The following is a 7,483-nucleotide window of genomic DNA, read 5'->3' on the forward strand; positions in this document are numbered from 1 at the left end:
TACACCTTCTAGAGCACGTTGGGTGGCACGGGATACATGCGGACGTGCATTGTCCTGTTGGAACAGCAAGTTCCCTTGCCGGTCTAGGAATGGTAGAACGATGGGTTCGATGACGGTTTGGATGTACCGTGCACTATTCAGTGTCCCCTCGACGATCACCAGTGGTGTACGGCCAGTGTAGGAGATCGCTCCCCACACCATGATGCCGGGTGTTGGCCCTGTGTGCCTCGGTCGTATGCAGTCCTGATTGTGGCGCTCACCTGCACGGCGCCAAACACGCATACGACCATCATTGGCACCAAGGCAGAAGCGACTCTCATCGCTGAAGACGACACGTCTCCATTCGTCCCTCCATTCACGCCTGTCGCGACACCACTGGAGGCGGGCTGCACGATGTTGGGGCGTGAGCGGAAGACGGCCTAACGGTGTGCGGGACCGTAGCCCAGCTTCATGGAGACGGTAGCGAATGGTCCTCGCCGATACCCCAGGAGCAACAGTGTCCCTAATTTGCTGGGAAGTGGCGGTGCGGTCCCCTACGGCACTGCGTAGGATCCTACGGTCTTGGCGTGCATCCGTGCGTCGCTGCGGTCCGGTCCCAGGTCGACGGGCACGTGCACCTTCCGCCGACCACTGGCGACAACATCGATTTACTGTGGAGACCTCACGCCCCACGTGTTTAGCAATTCGGCGGTACGTCCACCCGGCCTCCCGCATGCCCACTATACGCCCTCGCTCAAAGTCCGTCAACTGCACATACGGTTCACGTCCACGCTGTCGCGGCATGTTACCAGTGTTAAAGACTGCGATGGAGCTCCGTATGCCACGGCAAACTGGCTGACACTGACGGCGGCGGTGCACAAATGCTGCGCAGCTAGCGCCATTCGACGGCCAACACCGCGGTTCCTGGTGTGTCCGCTGTGCCGTGCGTGTGATCATTGCTTGTACAGCCCTCTCGCAGTGTCCGGAGCAAGTATGGTGGGTCTGACACACCGGTGTCAATGTGTTCTTTTTTCCATTTCCAGGAGTGTATGAATTACAGAGTACTGACGTAGATATAGATGCAGATTTAGGTTGTAGTCAAGCAGAAGAAAAAGAAAGTTACACATCAGAAAGTTTAAAATTTCTTGGCAGATTAGAACAATGAGCCGTTTCTCGTGTCCAACCAGAACCTTGCCCTGGGAAATGAGGTGTCAGTGAAATGCAATGTGCTGGGTTCGACTCCCTATATGGCACGCAATTTCAATCTGCAAGAATGTCCCAAAACATATTATCTCCAATGCAGAGCCTAAGATTCATTCTGAATTGGATAACAGCTTATAATATTCAAAATCACTTATCCTCATTTGATAGGAGGTTAATTAAATTGTGAAGATGGTAAAAGAAAGCAACAAACAGCACAGAATCGCACCGGGACAGTTAATACGAAATATGAACGGTTTTAACGGTTTAGTGGCAGTGTATGGTGTGATGAAGCAAGGAGGAAAAGGGGGCAGGTCTACTCTGAAGAGTTTATCATCAGGAGTAATTATGAATTTAAGTGTACCTAGAGGAAGATTTAATCATGTTCATGAAGAGCTACGAAAGGACAGGAAACGAGAGAAGAGAACGGAAGCGATAATCTAGATGAAACGAGGAGAGTCTCTTTTTCTGTTTGTGCCACTCCGATGTACCAGTATGCTCTAAATAAGGTGCGAACTAAAAGCGCTTGACAGACCGTCCTGTTGGCCGGTGATTCGGGAGGCGCACCACGGGTAGGCCCGGCGGACGTTGCTCCACGCTATGCTGGCCGCTTATCTCCAAGGAGAACCGCTAGTTGTTACAAGAGACTCCGTATCGCAACCATCCCTGCAGGATTCTGACAGCAACACTGACAAGTCTCGATAACCTCCACAGCCGTCTCTGGTTATTTTGCGAGAGGTATTTCCCGTCAAAAATTCAATATAAATATCTGAAAAGTTGCGGTACACGTACAAGCACTTGAGGTTAACGGATTAGAAACCAGCTGAATCAATTGTGATAGTTTACGCTTTGTACTCTATTTCTTCATACGGCGGCCCAGAAGAATTAAAAAACATTAAGAATATGCTGGATGTGAAAAATATAGCAGAACTGCAAGGAGAAACATTGTTTGGATACTGGAATAACGATATTCAGAGTTTTGATCATTTTTGGAATATTTAGCGGCAAATCGCGGCAACGGATGTTGCAGAAACGCACTGTGTTTTCTCTTTTCAACGCTAACACTTTTGAGACAACTGACTTCAATTAATGTTTAAAACATTAATTGTTTGATTAAAAGGAAAGAGAAATTAAGGAATGGAGGCTGGAGTTAAATGAATGAACACTGTTTTCGAAAGCGACGAATGTAGCTGAAACAGAATTTCACACACGATTAGTAAAATCTCCCCTCTGTTGTCTAGCCTGATTTACACTCTAAGACAAGCAAAACGACGCACTACGAAGGAATTATCTGAATCTGACGGAGATAGGTAGGTGTGATGTACTCGTATATGTAGAGGCAAACAAATCATGATAATTTCAGAAAACTTGGATGATTTATTCAATTGAACAAGTCAACAATACATTGGTCCACCTCTGGACGCTATGCAAGTAATTATTCGGCTTGGCACCGACTGATAGAGTTGCTGAATGTTCTCCTGGGAGACATCGTGCCAAATTCTATCCAACTGGCGCGTTAAATTGTAAAATCGCGAGATGACTGGAGTGTCCCGCCCATAGTGCTCCAAACGTTCTCAGCTATGGAGATCCAGCGACGTTTCTCTCCAAGTTAGGGTTTGGTAAGCACGAAGACAAGCAGTAGAGACTCTAGCTGTGTGTGAGCGGGCATTATCTTGCTGAAATGTAAGCCAAGTATGGCTTGCCATGAAGGGCAACTAAACGGGGCGTAGAATATCGTCGACGAACAGTTGTGCTGTAAGGGTGCCACGGATGACAACCAAAGCAGTCCTGCTACGAAAATAAATGATACCCTAGACCATTACTCCTTGTTGTCGGCCCGTGTGGCGGGCGAAAGTCAGGTTGGTATCCCAACGCTGTCCTGGGCGCCTCCAGACACGTATTCACCATGGAATCGCGTTGACTGGAGTAGAATTGTCTTCAGCGCTGAGTCCTACTTTGAAATGAGCCCCAATGGGCTGTGAAGACGTGTCTGGAGACGCCCCAGACAGTAGTGGATACCAGCCTGACTGTAGTTCGCCACACGGCCCGACAACCGGAAGTGATGGCGGGTTTGCCATTTCATTTTATAGCAGGATCTCTTTGGTTGACATTCGCAGCACGCCTACAGCACAGCGATACGTCGACGATATTCTATGCCCCGTTTTGTTGGCCTTCATGCAAGCCACCTTCAGTTTACATTGCAGCAAGATAATGTCCACTCGCATACAGCGGGAGTTTCTACTGATTGTCTTCGTGCCTGACAAAGCACCATGGCCAACATGGTCGCTTGATCTCTCCCCACTTGACAACGTCTGGAGCATTATGAGCAGGGATCTAACGCGCCATCTGGACATAATTTGGCACAGTATCCTTCAAAGAGGACGTGCAACAACTCTATCAATCAATGTCAAGCCGAATAATGGCTTGTGTAAGGACCAGAGGTGGACCAACACGTTATTGAGGTGCTCAATTTGTGAAATTATTTCTCTTTGTTTTTATATCTTAGATTGTATTTCCCGAACGATGGTAACGTGTGACATATTTCAATTGAGTTTACTCGTGATGATTACAAATGCTGTACATGGTTTCATTGTTTAAAAAGATTCAAATAGCACAAAATATTAAATCAATCAAAAGAAGATTGTTGTTGTTGTGCGCTTCAGTCCAGAGACTGGTTTGATGCAGCTCTCCATGCTACTATATCCTGTGCAAGTTTCTTCATATCCCAGTACCTACTGCAACCTACATCCTTCTGAAACTGCTTGGTGTATTCATCTCTTGGTCTCCCTCTACGATTTTTACCCTCCACGCTGCCCTCCAGTACGAAATTGGTGATCCCTTGATGCCTCAGAACATGTCCTACCAACCGATCCCTTCTTCTAGTCAAGTTGTACAACAAATTTCTCTTCTCCCCAATTCAGTTCAGTACCTCCTCATTAGTTATGTGATCTACCCTTCTAATCTTCAGCATTCTTCTGTAGCACCACATTTCGAAAGCTTCTATTCACTTCTTGCCTAAGCTATTTATCGTCCCACGTTTCACTTCCATACATGACTACAGGCCGGCTGAAGTGGCCGAGCGGTTCTAGGCGCTACAGTCTGGAACCGCGCGACCGCTACGGTCGCAGGTTCGAATCCTGCCTCGGGCATGGATGTGTGTCATGTCCTTAGGTTAGTTAGGTTTAAGTAGTTCTAAGTTCTAGAGGACTGATGACCTGAGAAGTTAAGTCCCATAGTGCTCAGAGCCATTTGAACCATTTGAACCATGACTACACTCCATACAAATACTTTCAGAAACAACTTCCTGACACTTAAATCTATACTCGATGTTAACAAATTTCTTTTCTTCAGAAACGCTTTCCTTGCCATTGCCAGTCTACATTTTATATCCTTTCTACTTCGACCATATTTTTGCTCCCTAAATAGCAAAATTCATTTACTACTTTAAGTGTTTCATTTCTTAATCGAGTTCCCTCAGCATCACCAAATTTAGTTCGACTACATTCCATTATGATCGTTTTGCTTTTGTTGATGTTCATCTTATATCCTCCTTTCAAGACACTGTCCATTCCGTTCAACTGCCCTTCCAGGTCCTTTACTGTCTCTGACAGAATTATAATATCATAGGGGAACCTCAGAGTTTTTATTTCTTCTCCGTGGATTTTAATTCCTACTCCGAATTTTTCTTTTCTTTCCTTTACTGCTTGCTCAATATACAGATTGAATAACATCAGGGATAGGCTACACCCTGTCTCACTCCCTTCCCAACCACTGCTTCCCTTTCATGTCCCTCGACTCTTATAACTGCCATCTGGTTTCTGTGCCATTGTAAATAGCCTTTCGCTCCCTGTGTCTTACCCCTGCCACCTTATGAATTTGAAAGAGTATTCCAGTCAACATTGTCAAAAGCTTTCCCTAAATCTACAAATGCTAGAAACGTAGGTTTGCCTTTCCTTAATCTGTCTTCTAAGATAAGTCGTAGGGTCAGTATTGCTTCACGTGTTCCAACATTTCTACGGAATCCAACCTGATCTTCCCTGACGTCAGTTGCTACCAGTTTTTCCATTGGTCTGTAAAGAATTCGTGTTAGTATTTTGCAGCCGTGACTTATTAAGCTGATAGGTTGGTAATTTTCACATCTGTCAACACCTGCTTTCTTCAAGATTGGAATTATCATATTATTCTTGAAGTCTGAGGCTATTTCAACTGTCTCATACATCTTGCTCACCAGATGGTAGAGTATTGTCAGGGCTGGCTCTCCCAAGGCTATCAGTGGTTCTAATGGAATGTTATCTAGTCGCGGGGCCTTGTTTCGACTTAGGTCTTTCAGTGCCCCGTCAAACTCTTCACGAAGTATCACATCTCCCATTTCATCTTCATCTGCATTCTCTTCCATTTCTATAATATTGCCCTCAAGTACATCGCCCTTGTATGGACCCTCTATATACTCCTTCCACCTTTCTGCTTTCCCTTCTTTGCTTAGAACTGGGTTTCCATTTGAGCTCTTAATATTCATACAAGTGGTTGTCTTTTTTCCAAAAGTCTCTTTAATTTTCCTCTGGGCAGTATCTATCCTACCCCTAGAGATATATGCCTCTACATCCTTACATTTGTTCTCTAGCCATCCCTGCTTAGCCATTTTACAATTTTACACTTCCTGTCGATCTCATTTTTGAGACTTTGTATTCCTTTCTGCCTGCTTCATTTACCGCATTTTTATATTTTCTTCTTTCATCAATTAAATTCAATATATCTTCTGTTAGCCAAGGATTTCTACCCGCCCTCGTCTTTTTACCTACTAAATCCTCTGCTGCCTTCACCATTTCATCCCTTAAAGCCACCCATTCTTCTTCTACTGTATTTCTTTCCCCAGTTGTTCTCAATGGCTCCCTAATGCTCTGTCTGACACTCTCTACAACCTCTGGTTCCGTCAGTTTATCCGGGCCCTATCTCCGTAAATTCCCACCTTATTACAGTTTCTTCAGTTTTAATCTACAGTTCATAACCAATAGATTGCGGTCAGAGTCCACATCTGCCACTGGAAATGTCTTAGAATTTAAAACCTGGTTCTTAAATCTCTGTCTTACCATTATATAATCTATCTGAAACCTTCCAGTATCTCCAGGCCTCTTCCATGGATACAACCTTCTTTCATGGTTCTTGAACCAAGTGTTAGCTATGATTAAGTTATGCTCTGCAACCACGCGGCTTCCTCTTTCATTCCTTACCCCCATTCCATATTCACCTATTACGTTACCTTCTCTTCCTTTTCCTCAAAAAATGTGTGTGAAATCTTATGGGACTTAATAACTGTTAAGGTCATCAGTCCCTAAGTTTACTTAACCTAAATTATCCTAAGGACAAACACACACACCCATGCCCGAGGAAGGACTCGAACCTCCGCCGGGACCAGCCGCACAGTCCATGACTGCAGCGCCCTAGACCGCTCGGTCTTCCTTTTCCTACTCTCGAATTCCAGTCACCTATGACTAGTAAATTTTCGTCTCCCTTTACTATCTGAGTAATTTATTTTATCTCATCATACATTTCATCAATCTCTTCGTCATCTGCGGAGCTAGTTGGTATATAAACTTGTACTACTGGCCACAATAATGCGTTCACTATGCTGTTTGTAGTAGCTTACCCGTATTCCTATTTTTTATTCATTATTAAACCTACTCCTGCATTACCCCTATTCGATTTTGTATTTATAACTCTGTATTCACGTGACAAGAAGTCTTGTTCCTCCTGCCACCGAACGCCACTAATTCCCACTATATCTAACTCTAACCTATCCATTTCCCTTTTTAAATTTTCTAACCTACCTGCCCGATTAAGGGATATGACATTCCACGCTCCGATCCGTAGAAAGCCAGTTTCTTTCTCCTGATAACGACGTACTCCTGAGTAGTCCCAGCCCGGAGATCCGAATGGGGGACTATTTTACCTCCGGAATGTTTTACCCAAGAGGACGGCATCATCATTTAACCATACAGTAAAGCTGCATGCTCTCGGGAAAAATTACGGCTGTAGTTTCCCCTTGCTTCCAGCCGTTCGCAGTACCAGCACAGCAAGGCCGTTTTCGTTAGTGTTACAAGGCCAGATCAGTCAACCATCCAGACTGTTGCCCCTGCAACTATTGAAAAGGCTGCTGCCCCTCTTCAGCAACCACGCGTTTGTTTGACCTCTCAACGGATACCCCTACATTGTGGTTGCACCTACGGTTACGGCTATTTGTGTCGCTGAGGTACGCAAGCCTCCCCACCAACAGAAAGGTCCATGGTTCACTGGGGGTGGGGGGCCA

The sequence above is a fragment of the Schistocerca cancellata genome, chromosome 4 (assembly GCF_023864275.1).
Source record: "Schistocerca cancellata isolate TAMUIC-IGC-003103 chromosome 4, iqSchCanc2.1, whole genome shotgun sequence".
NCBI classification, from domain to species: Eukaryota; Metazoa; Arthropoda; class Insecta; order Orthoptera; family Acrididae; genus Schistocerca; species Schistocerca cancellata.